We start from the raw sequence: 13,274 nt of genomic DNA on the forward strand, positions 1-13,274 counted from the left end.
AATGAGACTAGAAATGGGGTCAGACCAGCACATTTTGTAACATCACTATACTATTTGTCAAAAAGGGGAAAAAAGCAAAAAACCATTTACAAAGTTGTAGCATTGTTCTGCTAGCTTTCTTAAATTTGCTCGTTACAGGTTACTGAACAACTGATTACAAGATCCTCCCACCATCCCCAGGCAGCAGTGAACCAGATTAGGAGAGATCAGGCAATTAAGTAAGGAAGAAATTCCCAGGAAATGTAAACTGAAGTGACAAATATTGTATTTAACAAAATATGGTACTAATATTTCTAATAAATAGCTGAGAAGACAAATCATAGTAAGATCATTAAAATATCCTTAATGAAGTTATTTATTTTTTAATATTGGATTGTGGGAAAACACCTCAGAAATAACAAGGTATGGGGAATTAATCATCATCCTCTGTTATAGCCACAGTTGTAAAGAGAGTTTAGTGAACTCACTTGCCAGGCAACACCACTGTTAAAATGATGGTAAAATATAACACATGGAAGAAACAAGTTAGTTTTTGTGAACAGAAACATACTCTTCACATTTATTGAAAGCAGCTGCTAGGTAGTATTCAACATTACCAACCTGCAGCAGTGCAATAGGATGATGCACACATATCAGGCATAACAAGGCATATGAGGTCATAACATACCGAGTGCTATATAAGTATTATTAAATAGCAACTTGTGGAGATAGCCTAATAAGGACATCCATTGTGTTTCCCCAACTGCGGCAGAAGAAAAGGCACAGGAAGGTAAAGTGGTTTGCCTAAGGCAAGAAGATTAATCAGCAGTATAACCAGGGTAGAATCAGGAGGAATGATGTATAATGCTCAAATCAAAATTAAAGCTTCAACAAACCTTACTGCCTTTTTGAAGACAGATGGCAACACTGTCTTTTCTCACAATAAGACAATAACAAATTCAGTGAATCTGCTTTCTTGAACATTAGGATCCCTTCATTAGTTTGATCTCTGATTTCAAGTTGTGTGAAGACATGTATTCCCATTAAGGAGGACCACGTGGTTCTTTTCCCTCTTGGTTAGCACAGTGAAGGTGAATGTCCCTGGAATGCTTCAACAAAGCTTGCATTTTATACAGGAAAGATATTTTGGATATACTGAAGTCAACAGACAGGATTTCATAGAATCATAGAATCATTAAGGCTGGAAAAGACCTCTAAGATCATCGAGTCCAACCGTCAACCCAACACTACCCATGCCCACTAAACCATGTCCCTAAGCGCCTCATCTACCCGTCTTTTAAATACCTCCAGGGATGGTGACTCAATCACTTTCCTGGGCAGCCTCTTCCAATGTTTAACCACTCTTTCAGTAAAGAAATTTTTCCTCATGTCCAATTTAAACCTCCCCTGGCGCAACTTGAGGCCAATTTCCTCTCGTCCATTCGCTAGTTACTTGGGAGAAGAGACCGACCCCCACCTCGCTACAGCCTCCTTTCAGGTAGTTGTAGAGAGCCATGAGGTCTCCCCTCAGCCTCCTTTTCTCCAGGCTAAACAACCCCAGTTCCCTCAGCCGCTCCTCATAAGACTTTTTCTCCAGACCCTTCACCAGCCTCGTTACCCTTCTCTGGACACGCTCCAGCACCTCAACGTCCTTCTTGTAGTGAGGGGCCCAAAACTGAACAAACTGAACACAGTATTCGAGGTGCAGCCTCACCAGTGCCGAGTACAGGGGCACAATCACTTCCCTACTCCTGCTGGCCACACTATTTCTGATACAGAAATATTTCATCCTTAATTGCCTTCCAGGGCTAACAAGAATAAGTCCAGCTACATTACTTACATGATAATAACAATAATATGGCCTAGCTGATAAAACGAGAGACAAAAGTATGGATCTTTATTCTTGCCAACAGAATACCAAATTCAAATTTCTTGATACACATAAAAGTGCATAGAAAGTCAAGGCCTCACAATAGTTCTGCAAAACAGATAACTACTAATCCTATATTGTAAATGGAAAAACAAAGACATAGTGTTTACTGTAATTTGTCAAAGTTCAGAAAGACCTGGAAAGTAATCAAGTCAAAGTGTAGGCACTGCAGGCACTATATTTTCCTTGTAAGCTGTACTGTTTACAACTAATACTACTTTGCCTTCCTGAAGACTCCGTATATCTTGCAAACTCTTCCATGTGTGACCAAACTTGCTAACAAATCCAAAATAAAATTTTCTAAGATGCACACCAAAAACCACAGCCGGTGAAGCAAAAAAGTTCTCTGTACAGTTCACAGGCAGGGTTTGAGGCATTCGTATGCTCCTGTGGAGCAGAATAGGAACAAGGATGCAGTTAGTTTCAGGATGACCTGTTAATGCCAGATATAGCACTTCTGGCTCACTGCTTCTTACACCCAGGAGACAGTGCTTGAGAGCAGCCTCAGCCCCTTGAGCACAGCATCACTGCCACGCACACAGCATTGCTCCATGACCACATGAAACGTGATTGCAAGATACAGGCTTGAGTTCTGCGGGACACAGCCCTCCAAGTTCCTCCACTCTTAAGTGTAACTTTGACTCCTCCTTATCTTGTGTCACAAGACATACCAGGTTATCATGATGGTCTGATCCTGTCATGCTCTACTGTTTCGTATTCTGTATTCCTTTTTCCTTCTTAGCCATACAATTGCTGGGAGAGGTTCCTTCTGCATATCCCTTCCCCACAGCTAATACACTGGGTTCAGAAAGAGTATGCTTGCAGTTCAGGCCTAGTATTCTTTGATGTCAGGAAGTTCACATAGGCAATACAGAAGCCAAGAATGTGGCTCCTACCAGCTACCCACAGCTGAAACATTATTACATAACAATGTAACATTATTGCACAATTCCTCCTCAATCAAAAGAGCTATTTAACTTTCAAGGTAGACTTTAGGAGTTTTTTCCTAAGCGTTTGTGGCAAATAAGCAATACACGGTAAATAAGTGAGATGTCTAGATACTTTACTTAAGATTGTATGAGAAGTAAACTGTTTCTGGTTTTGATTTTTGTCTTTTTTTTTTTCTTTGGGGGGGGAGTGTCATGTGAGACACCACCTCTGAACTAAAAGGGAAGACTGTTAATGCTAAAACAGGTATAAAGTGTAAATCATTATAATAATAGGTAGACAATGCCGAAATAAAATTTTGAGTTAAAGAACTAAGATGACAATATGAAGAAAATTACTTTACAACTAAAAAATTCCATGAGCTTCTCATGGTACAGTTATATATACCAAACTTCCAAGAATCCATCTACATTACTAGAAGACTTCACAAAGCAGACAAGTATCAAACTGCAGTAGCAACATTTGGTAGACTAAAAGAAATCAAAGCATTTGTGTCAATTAATGCATCATTCAAAATGTTTCACAAACAAGAAAGAAGACTCCCACGTGCAAGATAAAACCTTAAACACAGAAATAACTAGCAAGTCTGTTTTCTGAAAACAGAGCACAGACATCCAACAGGAGTTGTAGAATATGTGTAAACCTGATCAGCATCTCTTCTGAAATATGCTACAGAAAAACAAGTGTGATGAAGATTTGAATGCAAGTAAACATAACCGACCACAAACAACATATGAATTCTTTGAAAAGGTCTTGCTAGTACCATGGAAAATTTGCAGAGAAGCACAAGCCATGGAGTCAAAGCCATAAGATAATGGCTAGAAGAGCTAGCATACAGGAGGTAAGGTTGGCAGGATTACTGAGTTGATGTCACAATAGAAACATCATGCAATACTTGTGAAGATACAGTCAGAAAGCACCATCTATGTCTGGCAGATAGGTAACCTAACATTCAGGCAAGTTCTGTCACTGTTATTTCAAAGACATTAATTTGAGGGTTCTTCCTAAAAAGGAAGTCCCAAACACAAGATATTCATTGGGCAGATGGGAACCGCTAATTCTCTAATACACACTCAGAGAAGAGTCTTTTCTATAGACTACCACATTTCAAAAATACACATTCTGAAAATAATCAGCCAAACTTCTTCTGTAATAAAGACTATACCAGCACTAGCTTGACCTCTTTGCAGTGCTTGTGTGCCACATACTGTGAAACATGCTACTGACCCTGACGAGGGATTCAGGATAAATTCTTAACTGCCTTTAAGGATGAAGGATGGTGCTTGGTCATTTTAAAAAGTTCCCAACTAACAGCAAGCTGCAAATATGAAATAACAACTTTAATGAAAAAAGTTCTAGTGAGGCCAGTTGAACAGATTGTTTAAATTCATCAATTTGTTCACATTTTAAAGTCACCATAACTTTACAATTATTATAATGGACAAACTCAAATTTCCTCTAGGTTAAAAGCCAAAATTCTTTTGTGACTTCTACAGTTCAGCATACAATATTTTACAGCATAGCTCTGGGAAGTAATATAATATGCTTCTACGGCATGTTATACAACTGAATATAAAGATATAGTGATAAAACTATCAGAATGAAAAGGTTAGGAAAAATCTTGCATTCTGGCAGACTTGCATACCCCAAAAAATGCATAAAGTACAAGTGAAATGCAATTATTTTTACTGCCTGTGAGCTAAACTGGTGACCTACATTTTAACATCCTGAGTATAGGAACAGAGATATTTTACCCAGGGATTCAAAGAAAAAAAAAATCGAGTTCATATTCCTCATGAATGCCACCAAATGATGGCAAATCAGTAGTCGCTACTTTACTAACATCATCCTTTGGATCCAGTCAACTAGCATATCTGAAAATCCTTCCCAGAAGGACCATATGGATACACAAATCTGTTTTAACTACTACCATCAAAACCCCCACAAACAACCCAGCTTTCAGTTTGGTTACAGGTGGAATATAAATCACTAAAATCAGAAATACTTCATAGTAAGGTAAGCTCCCTTTCTGAAGCTATAAAATTATTTGCTGAATTGTTATAGGGTAACTGAGTGAAATGAAAAGAACACAAGGTCATTAAATGAGGCACCATTAGTGCCTTGAGCTATGCGATAACTAAATTTGTTCCTTGTCACCAGAAGGTAACTTTATTGCGCTACTGGCAGAGCACCTTCCTTTCTTCTGTAGTATTCTATTTCTACAGCTTACTGCAAAAAGAGATTTTTCAAAAAACATTTTCAATTCCCCAGCAAGCATTCCATTCTTGAATGGTTTTTAAAAATTCATAGAGCAGCAATTCATAGAGCCATGTAAGCATGCTGAACTTTGAAAATCTTCAGCTCTAGCTCTTGTATTACAGATAACATGCATTTTTTTCTCTAGAGTTTCTTACAGTCTTCATCTGAACGCTTTAAAGAGCCACAACATACAAGTTCCTGACATCATCCAAATAAAACTGATTATAGGTAATGTAGGATTCAAATTAGCAGGACAAGATCTATGCACAGTAAGTAGCCTGTAAGATACAAACAGGAAATACAAATGTTGTTTTCTACTTTGCATGCAGTGCTTGTCAGACAGGAAATTCAGTTTGCAGACGTAGGTGGGAAAAGCCAGAAATACAGAACAAGCCCTTGATTATCAGCAGCAGACACTGTAGGAAACCATGAAATAGAAAGAATTCAGCACTTAAAAGAGATGTCTAAAAAGTGTAAGGACATATACAATCACTGATTAGACAAAGCATTTAAAGCACTTGTACTTAAACATGATTTTTATGATTAATTATGAACTTGAGCACAGTCTTAGAGTTGTGCATACTTACAAATGGATTGCTGATTCTTGAAGAGTCAAGGTGCTATAAAAAAAATGAAAAAATGAGGCAAATCCTGTGAGGACAGACACTAATAACAGAAGTGTTAAAAAAGTGCAGAAGCCATGCAGATATGAAGTAGAAAGGTAACAAAAACTGAGATAGTTAAAAAAAGAATAGACCAGAATGAGATAAAAGCATATTACTTTTATTCAGGTTAATTCACAGAGGTCACATCCCTAGAAATCATTCACTTGAGGGATCCGTATCCATGAAAACAGGTAGATAACCGAACAGGAAAGGTTTCAGTGAACTGACATGCAACCAAATGACTTGCTGCCCAAAATTCAGTCAAAACCAGAACTTGACTTGAACTTAAGGCCAGAAGAACAGATGGCATCAAAACCTACAGATTCCCATCACCTACAGAATACAAGGGGCAAGAGATCATTGGCCAGCTGAATAAAAAGGAATGTACCTGTTGTCGTGGATGGAGTGAGACTGCACTTCACTCATAAGAGAGAAGCAACAATACTTTATTGATAGAAAACAGTGAGTTAAAGCATGAATTAACAAATTTCAATGGTAAACGTGACAGTGAACAAGATTCGATGGCAAGGTACACTTGATTATTTACTGCATAGAGGACAGGATCAGACATTACTGTCAGGGAGACCCTCCCATTGAGTCATGAGGTTCAGAAAGGACCCCCTTGCTTTCTAAACTTCTCAGAGAGGAGTTTAGGTGTGGCTGGATCCAATCCTAGTCCCAGTCTTGGTCAACAGTTTATGTCTAAAGGATTATATATGCCAAATCAATCCTTTATATCACTTAGCTAAGATTTCAAAGTTTAGCATGCTATTAGTCACTTACTGAGTATCTGTTGTGGCAAGGAATCTCTCAACCTCCAGGAGTAACCTTGAGAGGCGTCCCTACTCAAGGGGAGATCCTGGCGTGCAGCCCGCTGCCGTGCAGGAGAGCTCAAAGGGCTCTTGGGCCGCTCACTATTTATAGGGGTAAGATGATTGACTCATAGTCATATTTACATACTGATAACTGTTGTTAGGTGTGCATATTTCTCACAATAACCAAGGGCTATTGTGTTATCTGGCTTCTGAATCCACTTTGTTAATGGACAAAGCTATCACCATCAGCATCCATTAACGACTGCCCCTGGTAGTTATCACTTAAGCAGCATTACAGCAGATAAAGGTCAGGTTGGGCAGCAGAGCACACTGTCACACCTGCGCAATTTTGGCTAAGACTCACTTTTTATGATGGGATAACAATTTCCCTGCCTTTGACTCTGAGGACTAAATCACCCAGTATTTTTGAAATTTTAAACACTCTAGGGATAGAAACCCAATAGATGAATCCATTCTTTTCATGACAGCCCTCTTCAGGGTTCTATTTCTTAATAAAGAACATCTGAACACAATATTAAACATGTTGAGAGGCTTTTCACGTGTCTTATACCTCAAACTCAATGTTCTCTAAAAACCTCTTCTCAGCCATACAGAGACCACATGAAGCTCTAGAAGTAAAATCTGATGTGAATAGTCCTTGAAATAATTCAGTTCCTGAACAGGTAGAAATGTGTCTTACTTTACAAAGATTTTTTTACACATCTTCCTTACTAGGAATATTTTGTCAAGTGTTGGGGTTTTTTTGGATGAGAAATGCAATTTCCATTATAAAAAAAAATCCATTACAGACTTCCATAGTTTTCATTTCATGTCCATATGTTCCATAAAGTTCTGCATGTTTGTCATCCTGATTTGGCAGAGAAATAAGTAGAATCAATGCAGTTTCTGTAGTATAAAAATTCTGAATTTCTCTTGCTTCTATTTTGAGTCTCAACTTTCAACTTTTGGCAAATATTATCTGTCAAAATATCAATTAATCCCAAATACAAACAATTATTCTTTTCTTCCAGTTTCATAAAGGTTTTAGCAACATTTCAATCAATACCTCTTTCCCCACTGGGCAAGCAGCAAAGTACTTAGCAGAGTTGTGAAAGACAACATGGTGCCCAGCACTTCATGGATGGATGGCATTGGTCCTAAAGCTCTGGAAGTAGCCTTAGAAGTGTTTGTTTTCTGTTTGCTTACTGAAAACCTGGAAGTTATTTTGAACAATTCATAGGGTGGTTTGGGTTGGAAGAGACCTTAAAGATCTTCTAGTCCAACCCCGCTGCCATGGGAAGGGTCACCTTCCACTAGATCAGGTTGCTCAAAGCCCCATCCAACATGGCCTTGAACACTCCCAGGGAGAGGCCATCCACAACTTCTCTGGGCAACCTGTTCCAGTGTCTCACCACCCTTGCAGTAAAGAATTTCTTCCTAATACCTAATCTTAATCTACCCTCTTTCAGTTTAAAACCATTACCCCTCATCCTATCACTAGACTCTCTGATAAAGAGTCCCTCCCCATCTTTCCTGTAGGCCCCCTTTAAGTAGTGAAAGGCCACTATAAAGTCTCCCCAGAGACTTCTCTCCTCTAGGCTAAAAAACCCCAACTCCCTCAGCCTGTCCTCATAGGGGAGGTGCTCCACCCCCCTGATCATCTTCATGGCCCTCCTCTGAACGCGCTCCAACAGGTCCATGTCTTTCTTATGCTGGAGGCCCCAGAGCTGGATGCAGTACTCCAGATGGGGTCTCATGAGAATGGAATAGAGGAGGGAGAATCACCTCCCTCAACCTGCTGGTCATGCTTCTTTTGATGCAGCCCAGGATATGGTTGGTTTTATGGGCTGCTAGTGCACATTGCTGGCTCATATTCAATTTTTCATCCACCACTACCCCCAAGTCCTCCGCAGGGCTGCTCTCAATCCATTCATCGCCCAACCTGTATCCATGTTTGAAATTGCCCCAACCCAGGTGCACGACCTCGCACTTGGCCTTGTTGAACTTCATGAGGTTCGCACAGGCCCACCTCTCTAGCCTGTCAAGGTCCCTGTGGATGACAATTCATCCAGAATTCCCTGCAGTCTGCAATGAGATGGTATTCCAGTTCATATCATCTGCTGAGAAAATGAAAAACCCCAAAAGGGTTCTCTCTCGCTGTGGATTGCTTAAATCCTTCAGTATTGTCCTTGGATTTTGAATCTAATAACAAATTCTTCTCTTCTTTCACTGCAAGACCTCACTCTTTAACCCCCCCAAGTCATCCCCAATACCTCTAGATCTAAGGGGACAAACACAGTATAAGTTTCCAAATATCAATTTCATCTGCCTTTTTACATAGTCAGACAAAGAAACACAGACACAGAACAGTATTTTTTCTCAATAACCAAACCTGACCTCAAATTTTTATACTATGAGATTTGGTGTCTCCTCCACTTCAGCTCTCTGTACCTTAAGCTACTGTTAATTCAAGGGCCATCATGGTGTGGGCCTTGCAATAGGTCTGTTGCTATGTTGCCATCTCAGCTATATGCAGGCTTCTCACACAGACCCTTCTAAAGCCCTGCCCTTGCTGCACATTAGAGAAGCACATTCCTCAGCACAAATTATTACTTAGGAAAAGGTTTCAAATCTGAACTTAAAGAACACACCAATTTTTGTGTATGACACTGGCAAATACCAACTCCTGGGTTTTCTTTGTTTTTTTAACTACTCCATTTATTTCAGTAAACTTGAGTTTGGGGCAAGATGATTACAATTCTGCCTGGACTTAAAAGGCACAGTTTTCTTACATTAACCATGTTCTTGCTTCCATTGTCAAGTTGTGCCTGTAACAGGATTTTTTTCTTAAGTTCTTTTATGAATTTCCTTCCTTCAGTAATTGCCATCATTTCTTACATAGTCTACAGATCAGATGTAGTCACTAGAGCTTGTACAGTTCCTTTCACCAGAGAGACCATGCATGCACAGTGAACAGATCTCCAGCTACCACATTACCTACCATGCAGAAACACAAAAATAGCACTACAAGAAATAAAAAACCTAAGACAAACAAAAAGTAGGCTAAAAAAAAACCCAAAAGGCATACTGGAAAAAGTTCAGTTTTCTTAAGAGCTGATAGATACTCTAACACTGATATTCTTAATAACAAACGGCACGTTAATCTTAATTTATATAACAGAACACCTAAACAGATCCTCTAGAGAAGTTACCAGAACACCTGCAGATACATAGTACATCTTAAAGAGCAATGCAAGGCTATAGATAAGCATGGCATGACCTCATTCATATTGTTCTTTCATAGGACTCAGATCTTTAGTTCAACAAAAAAAGGAAGAAAGTAACAAAAGGAGGAAGGACTGTCTTTTGGTTAAGAACTGGGAGACAGGAAACCTGGATTCTATTTTTGGCTCTGCCACAGAAGTCCCTCATGGCAAACAATTCCAGCTTCGGGGTGTCAGATGAAGGAACTGATTTTGAGACATGAAATGCTAGAAAGGACTTAACCACAAGTACCTAGATTTGAAAGGCTTGTCTACTTTCTCTGCCTCATCTCCTTCATCTGAAGCAGTGATAAAAATTCTCATCTATATTCCAATAATGATGTAAACTTCCACCAGAAAACAACATAATAATACTATTAAAATCAGAAAAAAGAAACTAAATATAGACACCTATTAGTTTTACCTTCCTGGTCCTCATACTCAAAGTATTCACCTTTTATAAACAAAAAAAACCCTTTTAATATTCAGCATTTCCTGTTGTTTGTATGTGGGTTGAAATTATAACCTCCAGTATCATCACTCATTTTTGAAGCTGTAAGAATGTTTAGAAAAATGTATTAAACAGTCCAGCAGTATTGCATTTCTGAAGATCAGGAAGACAAACTCTCTCTGCCCCCACTGCCACTTCATTTTCAAGAGTACCTCCAAGATATATAGCCCAAATTTCAACATCTTTCAGCAAGGTGAAGGGGTTTTTTCAGTTTGAGGTTTTTTTGGTTTTGTTTGTTTGTTTGATTTTGGTTCTGTTTGGGGTCTTTTTTGGTGGTGGTAGCGATGGTGTTTTTTTACCTGATTTCCATAGAAGACCTTCCTTTATTCCTTTTTTAAAAATATGTCTAATCATACCCTATTTCTCACAATTGCAACACTGAACTGAACATATAATCTGAGAAGCAAAAACAGTGTCCTATTTCACTTTTTGTTATGAGTACTCTTTCTTTAGCTGAATGACTTCAGATTCAGCACTCCAAGTGTTGTTTAGTTTACTATGCAATATGGAAAGTACAAGAAACCGTGACTATAGTGAAAAAAAACTGGGTAAATTATAATTTTAACTTAAAGAAAACAAAAAGGCCAATGAACTTTCATTACACAAGAGGCGGGGGGAGGGACAGAAGAGAAAGGCAGTTTCTTTTACATTGGCTTTCCCATCTGGAAAAACTCACCAGAAATATGGAAAAACAATATCAATTGAAAGATGTGAGGAAAGGGTCACGACGTTTTTCAAAAGCTATACTAAAATAATTCTACTGCAGAACGGGGTTATATGCATCTCTAAGGAATATATACACACTTCACATGCTATAGCGAACTGGACATCACTGATGGCAGCAGATTACTTTTTACGGTCCTGTAAAGTGCTTTACGTAGCACTACTGGCAGTTTTTTTGAGAGTAACTAGATCAATTCTTTTAAAAAGCGATCTATTTCCAACTGTTTTCTTTCCTAAGACACAAACTATCACTAATTGTAAGTTCCCAACTCACTGAAACAGAAAATAAAGTTTCTGTAACAATAATTTGTTTTTTTCCTCAGGATACTGTATAGTTTTAAATACTGTATCCATAGCAGTCTAGATGTCAATTAGAGAAAGTAGGCCTGACAGTATGCTAGAAAATCACTAGCATGGTGACTCAATACTCTAGAGACTTTACAATACAAGTTGTGATTTCCCACAAAATCTGAGGAGAGAGAAGAGTGTAAACAACAATTCATGCAGCACAGGGACTTGGTTTAAGGCCCCAGTTCTACATTCCAAGATAACTGTTGACTTCAATGGCTGCTGTGGAAACACTTGGAATCAGTTTGTATGTGTATGGTACACTTTTCCTATGGAGACAGATATTATTGCTTGGGGATGTGTCTGCTCTTACTTCTGAAGGATTCTGACCTAAACATGAAGCAAGGCATGGTTGTTGTGCTACACAGGACTAACCTCAGTTGGATTTGTGTTACCTTTTCCCTGTGACAGGACACAACAGTGCATGCCTTTAAGTTAATTCAACTCCCTCTCATGAAAAACAGGAGCATGAACTGGAATCTTGAGACAGGCATACAACTTAGGCTTGGTTACAGGAACAATAAAGAATAAATAATCCTTGAATCTTGTTAGTTATTTTGAAACCTGACTTAATCCTTTTAAATTCCCTATAGGATCCATATCACTTCTTTCTCTAACCCAGAGAAAAATGTTTTGTACAATTCCTGGACTTAATTGATCTAGTCCATACTGTGTTCTTTCTGCCAAATTCTTAGGGTAAAAACACATTTCATTATTTTCAGTTCTGTCCTTCCCTATGTCTTCACCTGTCTGACCACTGACAACTTCAGTCTGCCCATCTTGTTGTATGGGCTTTCTCTTAAACAACCCTCATCAAAAGGAAAAAGGATTCTCCTTCAAAATAAACATGGAAAATAGGAGCTTTATATTTACTTGGGGGTGGGGAGGAGTATTTATTTATTTTTAAGTTTCACTATATAGAATTGCCCTGCTGAGTCAAGCAGTTTGCCAGAGCATAGTGCTTGCTGTATGGGACTTTTTCAGATTCCTTCTTGTGCTAAGATACATTGTAGTGCAGAGTCGATGTAAGGTGGCATGGTTTTGTTCACATAGCATGGCAGAGTTCAGCTTCCCTGAACGCAGAACTGACCTGCAGGCAGTTTCCTCTTCCAGAAATCTGCAGCCTACAAAATTCAGTGCTTTTTAGTTCTGTGTTGCATACATTATTTCTACTCCACATTTCCAGTTGCCAGCATAGAGAGTCTGCAGCTAATTTCCCCATTTATGTATCTGCAAACAAAACTTGCCACCATCAACCTGGATCAGCCCTTGCCATCCATAGGACCTACTGCCTTTAGTTCTGTTTGCAGCTAGTTTTCTACTACAATAAGAGGCTTCACTGGCCCATTTTGCAACCTAAGTTCTCAGCATAGCAGTTGGTTTTAACATCTTCTTTGACTGTTTGATCCAGGATTCAGGTTCTGGAACCCATTAGTTATGACCAAGCAATTAACCAGGATGTTTGGTGCCTTATCTGACCATTGGGTTAGCCTGAGCATTTCCATAGCAAAGTCATTAACCTGTCTTCACTACTGTGTGCATCTGAAGTGATATTCAATGGCTCCATCCCATGGAAGAAAATTAAACTAATAAGTGAGACAGGACACCTCATTGCTGTTTATACTAGTCCAGTCCACTCCATGCTTGGCTATTCAGGGTTTCTAGGACTCACTGATTTTGAAAGCAAGTTTTGGCTAGAATCTAATGAACAGTACCAGTTACCTCAGCACCTGGGATCCCCAAACTCTGTTCCTCCACATAATATTTCTTCCAGAAGACAATATACTCGTATGGTCTTACTGTGACCTTAATGGCATTATCAAAGTATCTGCT

The 13,274-nt window shown here is 38.9% G+C and overlaps 1 protein-coding gene across 1 annotated transcript in view; it reads right to left on the reverse strand.

The window, feature by feature from the left end:
• Nucleotides 1-13,274, reverse strand: part of LOC103923807 (protein inscuteable homolog) — a gene marked incomplete at its 3' end in the record, with an annotated part of 48,566 nt that overhangs the window by 34,368 nt on the left and 924 nt on the right. The gene's annotated exons all lie outside the window — the stretch shown is intronic.

This window comes from Pygoscelis adeliae, unplaced genomic scaffold, assembly GCF_000699105.1.
Source record: "Pygoscelis adeliae isolate BGI_AS28 unplaced genomic scaffold, ASM69910v1 Scaffold839, whole genome shotgun sequence".
NCBI lineage: Eukaryota > Metazoa > Chordata > Aves > Sphenisciformes > Spheniscidae > Pygoscelis > Pygoscelis adeliae.